Raw genomic sequence first — 14,284 nt, forward strand, 5'->3', positions numbered from 1 at the left:
ATGGCTCACACCTTCATGGAATGTAACTATCTCAGAAAGCATCTGAAAAAGCATGGATGAGCATTAAGTGACGAATGTTTAAAACAGGCAAGTCTTTCAAGTCACAACCAAGTTAAATTTTAGCATACAGCTAAGAGCAAAGTTTCACACCTTAACTGAAATAAACTCTCTTAGTAAACAGCTGGAAAGAATGGAAGATGCTCAGTCGAATTTAGTGTCAATTTAAGGGGTAAAATTCTACAAACATCAAGTTAATTAAAAGAAAATTGGAGATGACCTGGCTACGAGAAACAACATTTAAGTCAAAATCAAAGGCAAAGTTATGAACTGGGGACAATTGGAAAATTAAACGATTTGAAACCACAGAAATAAAAGTTAACTATTGAAACAAAAGCATTTTTTAAATCAAATCTGAGAGGAGACGATATGCCTGAAATGAATAATTAGTTGTAGTAAGATGTTTACATCAAAGATACTTTTAAACTATCAAAGTGAAACAAGCCCATATACAATACAGTCGTTAAAACTTAATAACTCTTCGAAAGAGAATATAAACCCAGGGAGCAGAAGCAGCAGCACTCTGTCACAGCAACAGGAGAGAGAGAGAGAGAGAGAGAGAGGGAGAGAGGCGCAGCCTGCTGGAGAAAGACAAGGAAATCTGTAACTGACTTTGTAAGCAAATATCAACGATAACCCACTAGGATAGACAAGGAAAGCAGCCGAGTTTAAACAGCTAATACAACTCAAGAAGACCAGATTTTAAGTGGTTATTAGCTTACTTCACTTCCTTAATAACGCAGGACCCCGAACACAAATGCCATTAAGGGGTAAGTAGGTAAAATTCTTCGGTGAAAGTATGGGTTATACCGGGGGATAAGCTCCGAGAACCCCGCCCGTAACTTCCAGAGAACGCTGCCTGGAATCACGGCGGCAGTCCCGTCCGGAGCCCACAGCCCGTTAACCGTCCCCTAGCAATCCTGAGAACCCCGCCCGTAACTCCAGCGAACGCTGCCTGGAATCACGGCGGCTCCTCAGGCTGCCCCTAACAGTCCTGGAAACCCCGCCCGTAACTCCAGCGAACGCTGCCTGGAATCACGGCGGCAGTCCCAGGCTGCCCACAGCCCGTTAACCGTCCCCTAGCAGTCCTGAGAACCCCGCCCGTAACTCCAGCGAACGCTGCCTGGAATCACGGCGGCTCCTCAGGCTGCCCCTAGCAGTCCTGGCAACCCCGCCCGTAACTCCAGCGAACGCTGCCTGGAATCACGGCGGCAGTCCCAGGCTGCCCCTAGCCCGTTAACCGTCCCCTAGCAATCCTGAGAACCCCGCCCGTAACTCCAGCGAACGCTGCCTGGAATCACGGCGGCTCCTCAGGCTGCCCCTAGCAGTCCTGGCAACCCCGCCCGTAACTCCAGCGAACGCTGCCTGGAATCACGGCGGCAGTCCCAGGCTGCCCCTAGAGACGATAACCACAGGGTTCACTCACTTACCCTCTTTAAAACGGGTTCGCTGGACTGACCTGGATCTCGCAGAGGCTTCTCGACAAACCAACGGCAAGGCTGAGCAACGATCAAACTGGTAGTAGGCGAATACCAAGGTGGAAAACAAATTTTTACTCACGTTGGGGGCCAAATTCGTCCTCTACTTTGAACGAGCTCAGTCAATTACGCCGGTTAGTTGCGCAGACCCCTCTGGAGATCCCCGTACGGGCCACCAAATGTGAATTGCGCTTTCACGTATCTGATCGTCAGTCCGGAAGTAAAACACTCGAACACGTCAGTAACGAATATTCGTTTATTTACGGCCGGGACAAATCTCTAAGCAGTCGGGTAACCACCTTCGAGAAGTGCCAAAATCCCAGAATAAGGATGGTATCTTTATACATCTTACAGCTTAGGGGTGGTCCCTTTAAATTCCTAGATACACCTATGATTTGGCAAGGATCCAGAACATGTACATATATGGAATTATTCTTCGAGGTCGGGAGGTTATTTTTGACATAATCATTAGCACAAGTCACTATCAATATTAATACAAAGGTTTTTGTATCCCATGGCCATATGGCTCAACTCACTCTAAAGACAGTCCCTCTTACATTTCAATGTTTATTTGTTCCAACTGGTCAAACAAGCTTAATTATGTTATCTCTGCAATAAAGTAACGGTTCCCATTCATTCCATTCTTTGCCTTTTTGACCTCTCTGCTTTTACAGATACGGGTCAGAACATTAATTAGTACCAATGCCACACTCCCTATATTCCATCCCATAACCTTCTGACATCTTTGCTTTTACAGATGCCGGTCAGACACACTCCCTTTATTTCATCCCTTGACCTGTTGACATCTCTTTCACAGAGCTTTTCAGAACTGTTATATTAACCCTATCAGCGAAGTTCCAAATGAAATCCACTTCTACATAGACTGAGCCCACCAGGTTGCCCAGGCAGAGGGGTTCGCCGCCATCGCCTGGATGCGCCAAGTCCAGAGAGAGATCGACTGGATCATAGATGGGGCTGGATTCTCCAATTTGGAGACTATGGGCGAGATTCTCCGTGGTGCCGATGAGGCCCAGCCCGCCCCCCCCACCCCGGCGATTTTCCCACGCGCCCGGTGTTGGGTGGTCCTAACCGGTGGGACCTCGGCATTCTGGCTGCAGAGGGCGGCATGGTGGGTGGTAGGGGGGATCCGACTCCGGCGGGGTGTGGGGGGGGCTCCACGATGGCCTGATCCGCGATTGTGGCCAACCGATCAGCGGGCGTTCTAATCCTGGGGTGGCCTATGTTCCTCTGCACCGGGCCCCTGTAGGGCTCCGCCATGTTGCGTGTGGGCCAGTGCAGACAAGGCAACCCGCGCGCATGCGCGGACCCACGCGGGCCGTGGCACACATGCATGAACTCGCGCCAGCTGTGATCGTGCCCGTATTGGCAGCTGGAGCAGCGTGAAACGCTCCAGTGCCATGCTGGCCCCCTGTGACGTGCAGGATCGCTGATCCTGGGGGCAAGATGATGCCATCGTAAAACATTCCGGCGTTGACAACAGCGTCAACACTTAGCCCCAGGATCGGAGAATCCCACCCTATGTCCCCACGCAGGTGTGGGAACGGTGAGGGAAACTGGCGCAAAACGGCCACCAATCATCCATTTTGCTGGGAGCTAGCAGGACGACAGCATATATCACCCAGTTCTACCTACCAATATGCCCTGGGGAATTGCTGGGTCCATGGCCGTGCATGCGCATGGCGGCAGCCTGCAGCAACCGCGCTGTGCTTCATGGCAGATGCAGCCCGCAGACCCGCCCCGTGAAGTAGTCCCCACCTTCAGACGGTTCGCCCGGCCCCGATCGCCCCACCATACTGCCCCCAGCCCCGAATAATGTCCCACCCTGCCCGCGGATCGGCCCTCCCTTGACTGTGGCGGCGCTGGACTGCGTCCGCAGCCGCCGCGCCGAGTTCCCGACGGGTTAGACCACCCATGTCCCGTGCCGTCGGGAACTCGGCCGTTTGGAGGAGGAGCATCGAGGGGCCTCAGGCAATGTCCTGAGGCCGTCGATACGTGGCACAGCGTACTCTGGGAGTAGCCGCTTTGGAGGGGGCCGGGCATTGCAAAAGCAACGTTCCCCTTTTTTTTGGACACTAAGGGCAATTTATCATGACCAATTCACCTAACCTGCACGTCTTTGGACTGTCGGAGGAAACCGGAGCACCTGGCGGAAACCCAGGCAGACACGGGGTGAACATGCAGACTCCACCCAGACAGTGACCCAACCTGGGAATCGAACCTGAGACACTGAAGATGTGAAGGACAGTGCTAACTGCTGTGCTACCGTGCTGCCTACATGTCCACCTACGAGCACTGCTGTCTGTGACATGGCCACCTTGTTTTGTGCCTCACGAATATTCAGTGAGCAGTGAGGGGGAATAATGCAGAGGCGTCCATCAATATCTTAAAATTTATTACAACTCATCGAAATTAGGTTCCTGGCCTCTCTGGGCAGGAACTTCATTACGTCAGTGGAGAGGGGCGTGGAAAATCGGAAAATGAGATCTCGTGGGCGATAGGCTCATTTCCACCTCTCACTTGATTTTGGGCCCGTGTGCCGTTTATGTTGCCTGTTGACATGGGCTCAAAATTACCCCCTTAACTCTGCTCTCTCTCCTTCTAGGTGCTGTCAGACCTTGTCCCAACAGGTCTGCATTTTAAATATACAGGTTGTTTCTTTTCCCAATTCTATTTCATGATAAAAACTGAAAATTACCTCATCAATTCAAGATGGATGGACAAAACTACAACGTTCAGTTCTATTTCATTTGGTATCAAAAACCTATTGTCAGAGTGATGACTGAATGAGGTGCTTGCTGGCATCTTGGTATTTATTACTGAAATGTCATAGTAAGGAACTCTAAATGCAGTTCTAATTGTCAAATGATTATTTACTTATTATGCAAATGCCACGCATCATATGTCACATCAAAACTTTGATGAAGTTAGACAAAGAATATTTACTTTATTCTTTGACATTAACAATATTAAGATTTCATTCAACTGAATTAATACTTCATGAAGATAAGTTATACTTTAAGCAAAGAATAAAATTATTTCTATTTCAACAAAGGGAATGAGATAATCTGTGCCATATTCAAAAGAGATTTTTAATAATAACTAGAAAATTGTACATTTCTCGGAAGAACTGGACCGAACGTTAGTGTCAGGAAGTAAATTTTCTCCTTATTTGAATTCAGCCCTTATGGCAGGAGCATAGGGAAGATATTCAAACTCTCGAGAAAATGGATCTTCTAGCCCCACTGACGGCACAGATGGTTTCAGTGGCAAATCCCATTTACTGGGGTGGGACCAGGTGATCCTACCACCGGCTAACAGTGGTCTGCCTCCTGCTACCGAGAAACACGCCGTGTGGGGCGCGGAAAATTACCTAACCTCCTCATCGCCCCCAAGCCGTCCAAAATTTCTATCTTGTGTTTGAAACAATGGACGGGATTTTATTCGTCCTGTGGCCATCATGGTTTCCACAGAGAAAGCAGAAGGCTTTGTTTGCAAAACGAGTTCCCTTACTAATGGCTCATTATCTGGATAACACCCAGCGAGGGGGTGATACAGTCAGTCGGGTGACTTGCACCATGTTTCACACCTGGCGGTAAACCTGATTTGGGCATCTCCCGCGATTCACCCATCTAGCCCAGCTCTGCACCGTGCACAACGCAATGGTATTGACTAACCAATAGAAAACAGGGACTTGGGGTAAGAGGGGAATTTTCAAGATGTAACTAGTGGAGTGACGCAGGCATCAGTGCGAGGTCCACAATTATTTCCAATATATATTAATAACATGGACGAGGGAAGTGAATATATTATTGCCAAGTTTGCGGATGATGCAAAAATAGGTGGGAAGGCAAGTGTTGCGGATGACATAAAGATCTACAGAGGGATATAGACAGGTTAACTGAATGGGCAAAATTTTGGTCAATGGAATATACTGTCTGAAAATGTGAAGTTGTGTACTTTGAAAGGAAAAATAAAGGAGCTGAATATGATTCGAATGGAGAAGACTGCAGAAATCTGAGGGCTTTGGGAGTCCCCATGCATAAATCACAAAAAGCTAGCGTGCAAGTTCAGCAGATAATAGGGAAAGTAAATGGAATGCTGGCCTTTTATCCAAAGGGAATGGAGTATAAAAATAAGGTAGACTTTCTAAAACTATGTAAGGCACGAATTAGACCGCACCTAGAATACTGTGAATAGTTTTGCTCCCCTTATCTAAGAAAATATATATTGGCATTGGAGGCAGTCCAGAGAAGGTTCACTCGGCTGGTCCCAGTTATGGAGGGATTTTCTTATGAAGAGAGGTTGAGTAGGTTGGGCCTGTATGTGGCCAGCACATTTGCAGAGTGGTTAGCAGTGTTGCTTCACAGCAAGAAGTCTTACAACACCAGTCTTCACAGCGCCAGGGTCCCAGGTTCAATCCCCGACTTGGGTCACTGTCTGTGCGGAGTCTGCACGTTCTCCTCGTGTCTGCGTGGATCTCCTCCGGGTGCTCCGGTTTTCTTCCACATGTCCTGAAAGACATGCTTGTTAGGTAATTTGGACATTCTCAATTCTCCCTCAGCGTACCCAGAATGTCAGGTGCCGGAATGTGCCGACCAGAGGCTTTTCACAGTCACTTCATTGTAGTGTTGATGTAAGCCTACTTATGCCAATAAAAAATATTATTATTATTCGTTGGAGTTTATAAGAATGAGAGGTGACCTTATTGAGACATATAGGATTCTCTTGGGGCTTGACAATGTAGATGTTGACAGGTTGTTTCCCCTTATGGTGGTGTCTACAACCAGAGGGCGTAATCTCAGAATACGTGGTTGCTCATTTAAGTCAGAGATGAGGACGAATTTCTTGTCTCAGAGGGTAGTGAATCTGTGGAATTCTCGGAGAAATGTTTTTCCTAATTTCTGTCTTAAATGGGCGATCCCTTGGGGCGGGATTTTCCGATCCTGGGGCTAAGTGTTGACGCCATCTTAAATGCCGGAGCGTTTTATGGCGATGCCATCTGGCCCCGAGGATCAGCGTTCCAGTGCTGCACAGGGGGTTAGCACTGCACTGGAGAGCCTCACGCAGCTCCAACTGCTGATACGGGCGCCAGCACGGCCGGCGTGAGTTTGCGCATGCGCACCATGGCCAGCATGAGTTTGCACATGCGCGTGGGTTGCCATCTCCGCAACGACCTGGAAGCAAGATGGCGGAGACCTACAGGGGCCCGGCGTGGAGGAACATAGGCCCTCACCGGGATAAGCCTGCCTACCAATCGGTAGGCCCCGTTCGTGGGCCAGTCCACCGTGGAGGCCCCCCCAAGAGACGGATCCCCTCTCCCCCACACCAGGCCACCCCTCCGCAGCCAGAACGCCGAGGTCCCGCCGGGTAGGACCACACACGAGCGACGCCGGTGGGACTTGGCCGAACTCAGTGGGCACTCAGCCCATCGTGCGGGGAGAATCGCCGGGGGGGGGGGGGGGGGGGGGCGTGTTGAGCGGCCCCCGACAGGCGCCATTGCCGCCGATTCTCCGGTCACCGGAGAATCGGCGGATCGGCGTCGGAGCAGCGCCGCGTGATTTGCGCCACCGGCGATTCTCCGACCCTGTGCAGGGTCAGAGAATCCTGCCCCTTATTTTTAAAAGTGATCCCTAGTTCTAGATTCTCCCAGAGGAGAAACACCCTCTCCACATCCACCCTGTCAAGACCTATGGGGATCTTTAAGGTTTCAGTCAAGTCACCCAACCAATCCTAGCTTGTCCAACCTTTCCTCATGAGACAACCTATCCATACCAGAGTATTAGCCTTGTAAGCCTTTTCTGAACGGCTTCCAATGGATTTACATCCTTTCTTAACTAAGGAGACTAATACTGTACACCAAAGATAAGCAACCTAGGCTCATGAGTAGGCCACATGAATGGCCCACCTTCATCTCAATGGGCTGCAAGATTGAAATTGGGCCTGTTCACTAACCATGACCCCATGAATAAGATTGAATACATTTAGTACATGCCAAATATTTCAGTCCCGTGATTGGTTGCATGTAGGCCCGGGCTACACGTTGCCCACCAGTGCTGTACACAGTGCTTCAAATGTAGTCTCATCAGTTCCCCGTACAACTAACCTGCCTACTTTTGTATTCAATTCTCCTTGCAATAAACAAAAACAGTTTATTAGCCTTTCTAATTACTTGCTGTACCCTTTGTGATTCATGCACCCAGGACCCTCTGAATCTCAGAGCTCTGCAATCTCTCAGCTGTAGCAACACTTCCTTACTTTTATACTCAGTTCCCCTGACAATAAAAGGTAACATTCAAATGGCCTTCTGAATGACTACGGTTTGTGACTCATATACCGGGACAGCCTCTGTACTGTAAAGTTCCAGGAGAGTTCTGGAGAGTTACAAGAACTTTAAAGCTGCTTAAAGTTTAAAGTTGTGGCATTCACCAAAAAAGTCTATCATCCAACGAGATCCCAAATACTCTGACATGGATTTGGATGGACATTCTCTGTATTCCTAAGTTATACTTTGTTGGCGCCCATGGTTAATGTTGAGACATTTCTTGCTCCTCTGCATGATATGTCTGCAGTAAATAGCCTCTGGGTGCCTGAGCCCTAGAGGGGCCGGGCACAAGGTGGATCCCACTGCATCTGTGCAGGGGTCGCCTCTGTTACTGGGGCTTCATGCAGGGATTATGTCACCATCAACAGGATCTGGTACCAATGCAAAGTGACTTGAGAAGAGCCTCCATATGCTTCAGGCAGCTGCTCCTCAACCCTTTCGAGATCCACCTGTCCTTCATTGCTTACCTTTTTATTCGTCCATGGGATGCGAGTGTCGCTGGTTAGGCCAGCATTTGTTGCCCATCCGTAATTGCCCTTGAGAAGATGGTGGTGAGCTGCCTTGTTGAATTGCTGCTGTCGTCCATGTGCTGCAGGTACATCCACAGTGCTGTTAGGGAGGGAGCGCTCCTACTGTGCATCAGTGGTGGAGAGTGTGGTGGTATGAATAGGAGCACTGCCATTGGTGCAGAGCACTAGTTTCCCATTGGCTCTGGCTGGTCATGTGCCTCTCGGCTGATTGGCTGGGACTAGTCATGTGACTGCTCACCAATTGGTAAAGAGGCAAGTAGACCCCGTCTCCTAGGCGGGGTATAAGTATCCAGAGTTCCCGGCGGTCGGCCTTACACTGTAGTCGACCACCGGGCTAATGTCTAGCTGATTAAAGCCTAAGTTTGGACCTTCATCGTGTCTCGCATCCAATTGATGGTACATCAGAGAGATTGAATGTTTGTGGAAGGGGTGCCAATCAAGTGGACTGTATTGTCATGGATGGTGTCGAGCTCCTTAAATGTTGTCGGAGCTGCACTCACCCAGGTGAGTAAAGAGTATTCCATTACACTCCTGACTTGTGCCTTGTAGATGGTGGATGGACTTTGGGGAGTCAGGATGTGAGTTACTTGCTGTAGGATTCCTAGCTCCTGACCTGCTCTGGTAGCCACGGTATTTATATGGCTGAACCAGTTCAGTTTCTGATCATTGGTAACTCCCAGGATTTTGACAGTGGGGGATTCAATGATGATAATGTTATTGGATGTTAAGGGATGAGTGAGTGAACACCTGACAATCAATCCATATATCTGGGGTCCAGCTTACCAAACACCATTCCACACATCTCAAAGATGAGACCATATTCTTGAGGTGGTGCACACTTCCTACATTTACTGGGTGGTTTGCTGCATGAGGCTCCCCATGAGGGTTGCCACTCTCTCAATGGAAGAGGTTATAGTATGGAGGGACTCCTCCATTGATAGTGTATGGGTTTGATCAATCTCTTGGTCCTCTGACAGATGTCCACACCATTAGCCCTGCTGTTCCAACAACAGTCGCTCTGATGTTACCTCCAGAGGCTCACCACCTTTATGAAGCTGAGCATCGCTGGATCCTTTCTTAGTCCTCAGACATTGCTGGCATTAATCGCTTGCGCGTATCTGTGCCATGCTTACCAGCTGGTATCATCCTTCCTAAGAGTGTGTCAATGCCCGCCAACATTACAGTATTTCTGCTGTTGGAGGTTACACAAGACTAATGTATTGCTGCCCCCTCAGATGGCAGATTCACCTCTGAGGTTGTTCCTGAGTCTACTGGACCTGCATGAAAGACAAAGGGAGGTTTCAACCAACTGCTACTTCCTGCCCTATACCTGGAGCATTCTCTGTTCATCGGGGCCCACAGTGGCACTAAAGATAATACTCAACAGAAGGTTTGATACCTGCATCCACCACATGACTTACTGTGGGTTCTGTACCTATTTTGCCCTCAGCAATAGGCTGCCCTGCTGCAAACCATCCTATTTCCATGATCTCCTCCATTGGTGTTGCTACGGCTAGGAATAGAACATCACCTCCAGTTATTCTCTATTCTCTGCCATTGCCATAGCCCAAGAGTGCACATAATTCTGTGCCAATTCCAATGTCCAGCATTGCACCACTGGATTGTTGACAATTCAACAATCTACGTTTGATTAACCAGGGGTCTCAATTATAAGTCAATTGTGTATCTCAGTATTTGCTGTTTTCTGGTTATGCTTGTTGGATGGGTTTGCCACCTCACCTCATATCTCATGGATACTATTTAGGACATGCAAAGCTGCAAGTTTGCTATCAATGCCACTCATCTTGCTAGACTGAACCAGGTTATTGAAATACTTATCGCACTATACCCAGATTCCTCTGATCATCCCACAGCAGCTAATTTCCTCAGCTATCTCCATCTATGCCTTCATCTTATCATGTGTTGACCCTCTGCTCCTGTCCACACAGCCAGCACCTCTTTCTGTTCACTCGCCGCCCCCAGGAACATCTCCAAGGAGCTGTTACTGAACTGCGGAGCCAGTCTTCCTTTCATTGCAGTCTCCCTTGTTAAACAATCCTTCCAATGCCCTCTTTATGTGCAGCCTAAATCAAGGCCACAAACTGGCTCTTAAATATGGCACAGTCCCTTGATGTGCAGGAAATTCCTCTTGTTCGCCATTCACTATTGGCTGGGTCCTTGTGCCAGCCACAGGTTAATTGGCTGCAGATGGGAAGATCCTTGAGGATACCCCGCTACCCACCTGTGCGGCCCCAGTTTGACCCCGGCATTGAGGCTTCATCTCAACTGAGAAAATCCCCACCCAATGTGCTTTAGATCAGATGACAGGACAAATAATAAATGGCTCTTCTTCCAGAGTTAGCCAATTGAACTTGTAAAGGTTCACCAGAATAGTATAGTGAATGTAGCAAAGGTATGAATAGGCTAGCAACAGGTTACCAATGCTTGAGCTTCACCCTTAAAGGTTTTGTGCGAGAAGATTGCTTATTCTTTCAATCAAATCTACTTTATTTGAATTGATAAATTAATGGAAGTACGAATGTTTCTATTCGAACCTTGTGGAATTCTGATCTGAAAATGAAACTTTTGAAGTAGTTTTGTTTGATCTGGCAAATTCATAAACTAATTGTGTGGAGGCAAGTGGCTGTTCAATATTGTCCATGAGGACAGAAGAAATAGAATGACTAGAGTGCAGGCCCATTGAGTCTGCTTCACCTGTCAATAAGATCATGGGTGATCTGATCTTGGCCTGAACTCCACTTCTTTCCTGTCTTTTACACATAACTCTAGAGTCCCCTGTAGTTCAAAAATCTGTCTTCCTCAGTCTTGAATTCATAGATTCAGCCTCCACTACTCTCTAAGGTAGAGAATTACAAACAAACATGACTGCCTGAGAGAATAAATTCCTCCTCATCTCAGTCCTTATTCTGAAACTAGTTTTAGATTCCCCCACAAGGAGAAACGTTGGGTGGAATCTTACCAGAATTTGGACAAAGTTTTATTCTACAACAGAAACTATCATCACTAGATTTCAGCAATATTACAAAATGGTTTCTCCAACTTAAATTGAACGTTAAAAAATGTTATATTGCAACTATAACAGCAGTGCTACATTCCATTGATATAAAGACAGCGCTCAGAAATTATACAATGGCGACAAAATAATGAGGATGACACTTCAAATAAAGTAGGGCAAAACTATGGATCACTCAGATTTAAATTGAACGAAAGATAAACAGTGACTATAAGTGGACAAAGGCACCAGAATTCTCTCCGTATCTGCGTGGGTTCCCTCCGGGTGCTCCGGTTTCCTCCCACAGTCCAAAGATGTGCCGATTTGATGGATTGGCCATGCTAAATTTCCCCTTAGTGTTCAAAGATGTGCAGGTAAGGTGGGATTACGGGGATAGAGTGGAAGAGTGGGCCGTGATAAGGTGCTCTTTCAGATGGTCGGGGCAGACTTGGTGGGCCGAATGGCCTCCTTCTGCACTGTTGGAATTCTATGTTCTAAAGTAAAATATGATTCTTTTAATAATTGAAAATAGTTACAGAAATTCGAGAATTAAAAATTAAAACCAGCTTACACCAGAGAACTAAAGCAGTAAAAATAAATCAAATTAAATAGAAAGGGGATAAAACCTGAGGAGGGAGGAACAATTTTGTATTTTAAACAGAAACTCCCAAGCTCCTTGTCTTTGTGAACTGCTTAGGTGTGTGCCGTGCGTGACGTTTAAATCAATGTTCACATTGTTTTACCGAGAATACATACAGCAGATGCAAACCAATTCTGTCTGAGAATTTAGTCACCAAAAAGGCAAAGAGCTTAAAAGAGCCCATGCCAAATCTCCAGGTTCACAAGACTCCAGAGGATAAGTTGGTAAATAAGTAGCACAAGTAATAAATAGAAGCTGAGTTACCTGGGAGTCATGAGACAATTAGGATCCAAAGGCTGTTGTTCAGATACCTCAGCATCAAAAGAACCTTTTTTTTAAATTAATGAAAGGGAAGAATTAGAACATCATGGGGCAATTTTAGCAATGATTTCAGAATATAATCTGCACAGGGTAAGAAGGGTAGCTGGATTTTCAGTGTAGAAACAGGAGCAAGGTGAAATCTCAGAAGGATGATGACATGCCACGTCAATGATTTGTGGGCCATCTCATGGGAAGATAACGACCGAAAAACTTTTGTGAAGGATAGGGAACATGAGGGAGAAGAAAGGATATTGGTCATCGGCCTTGAGGGAAGGATTGGAGAAGGCAGTGGTAACATCGCAGGATTAATAATATAGGGTTCCAGGCTAATTCTTTGCGGACATAGATTTAAATCCCACTACAGCAACTGGTGGAATTTAAATTCAATGAGTAAACCTGGTATTAAACGTTAGTTACAGCGATGGTTGCCACATAACTATTGTCGACTGTCATACAAACCCATCTGGTTGACAGCCTTACCCAGTCAGGCCTACATGTGACTCTAGAACCACAGCAGTGTGGTTGTCTCTTAAAAGTCCCTGAAATGGCCGAGCAAGCCACTCGGTTGTAACAAACCACGATGAAGTGTCAAAGGAATGAAAGTGGTTGGACCACCTGACATCGGCCTAGGACACCAGAAATGACAACAGTGCATGGAGTCCTGTCGACCCTGCAAACTCCTCCTTACTAACATCTGGGGGTTGTGCCAAAATTGGGAGAGGTGTCCCAGAGTCCAGTCAAGCAACAGCCTGACATTGTTACACTCACCGAATCATATCTTAAAGTCAATGACCCGGACACCACCGTTACCCTCCCTGGGTACATCTGTACCACTGACAGGACAGACAGAGCAGAGGTGGTGGCACAAGGGTATACAGTTGGGAAGGAATGTTCTTGGGAGTCTTCCATATTGACTCTGGACCTCATGAAGTCTCACACAAATCCAATCCAGGCAATTAGTTTGCTGTGAACAATGGTCTCTTTGAGGTTAGGTGGTTGTTTGAAGGCAAGTAGTGGAGGTGTGGGGCTGGGGTCTCAGTGAGATGCTCTTCATCATCAATGACATGTTGAAGGCTCCGAAGGAAATGTCGTAGTTTCTCCACTCCGGGGAAGTACTGGACAATGAAGGGCACTCTGTCGGTCGTGTCCTCTGTTCGCCTTATGAGGAGGTCAGTGCGGTTTTACACAGTGGCGCGTCGGAACTTTCGATCAATGGGTCGAGCGGTAGATCCTGCTAGGAGGGTGTCTTTCAGCACCTGTAGGTGACTGTCGCATTCCTCCTCATCCAAGCAGATTGGTTGGAGTCATACCTGGCACAAAGGAAGATGGCTGTAGTTGTTGGAGGCCATCATCTCAGGACATCACTGCAGTTCCGCAGGGTAATATCCTCCATCCAAACTTCTTCAGCTGCTTCATCAATGACCTTTCATCATAAAGTCAGAAGTGGTGGGGATGTTCACTGATGATTGCACAATGTGCAGTACCATTCGCAACTCCTCAGATAGTGAAGCGGTCTGTGTCCAAATGCAGCAAGACATGGACACCAATTGTAGCTTGGGCTGAGAAGAGGCAAATTACATTCGCAATGCCAGGCAATGACCACCTCCAGCAACAGAAAATCTAACCATCTCTCCTCACCTTCAATGGCGTTACCATTGCTGTATTCTCCACTATCAACATTCTGGGGATTGCCATTGATTGGAAACTGAACTGGACCAGACACATAAAACCAATAGCTACACGAACAGGTCAGTGGCTGGGAATTCTATGGAAAACAACTCACCTCCTGACTTACAGAGTGTAGCTCACTTTTTGGCTTGCAAAAGCCCAAAAGCACAAGGTGTAAACCAGGGCCTGGATTCTCCCCTACCCAGCGGGTCGGGGGGTCCCGGCGGTATGGAG

This window comes from Scyliorhinus canicula, chromosome 1 (assembly GCF_902713615.1).
Source record: "Scyliorhinus canicula chromosome 1, sScyCan1.1, whole genome shotgun sequence".
Lineage (NCBI taxonomy): Eukaryota > Metazoa > Chordata > Chondrichthyes > Carcharhiniformes > Scyliorhinidae > Scyliorhinus > Scyliorhinus canicula.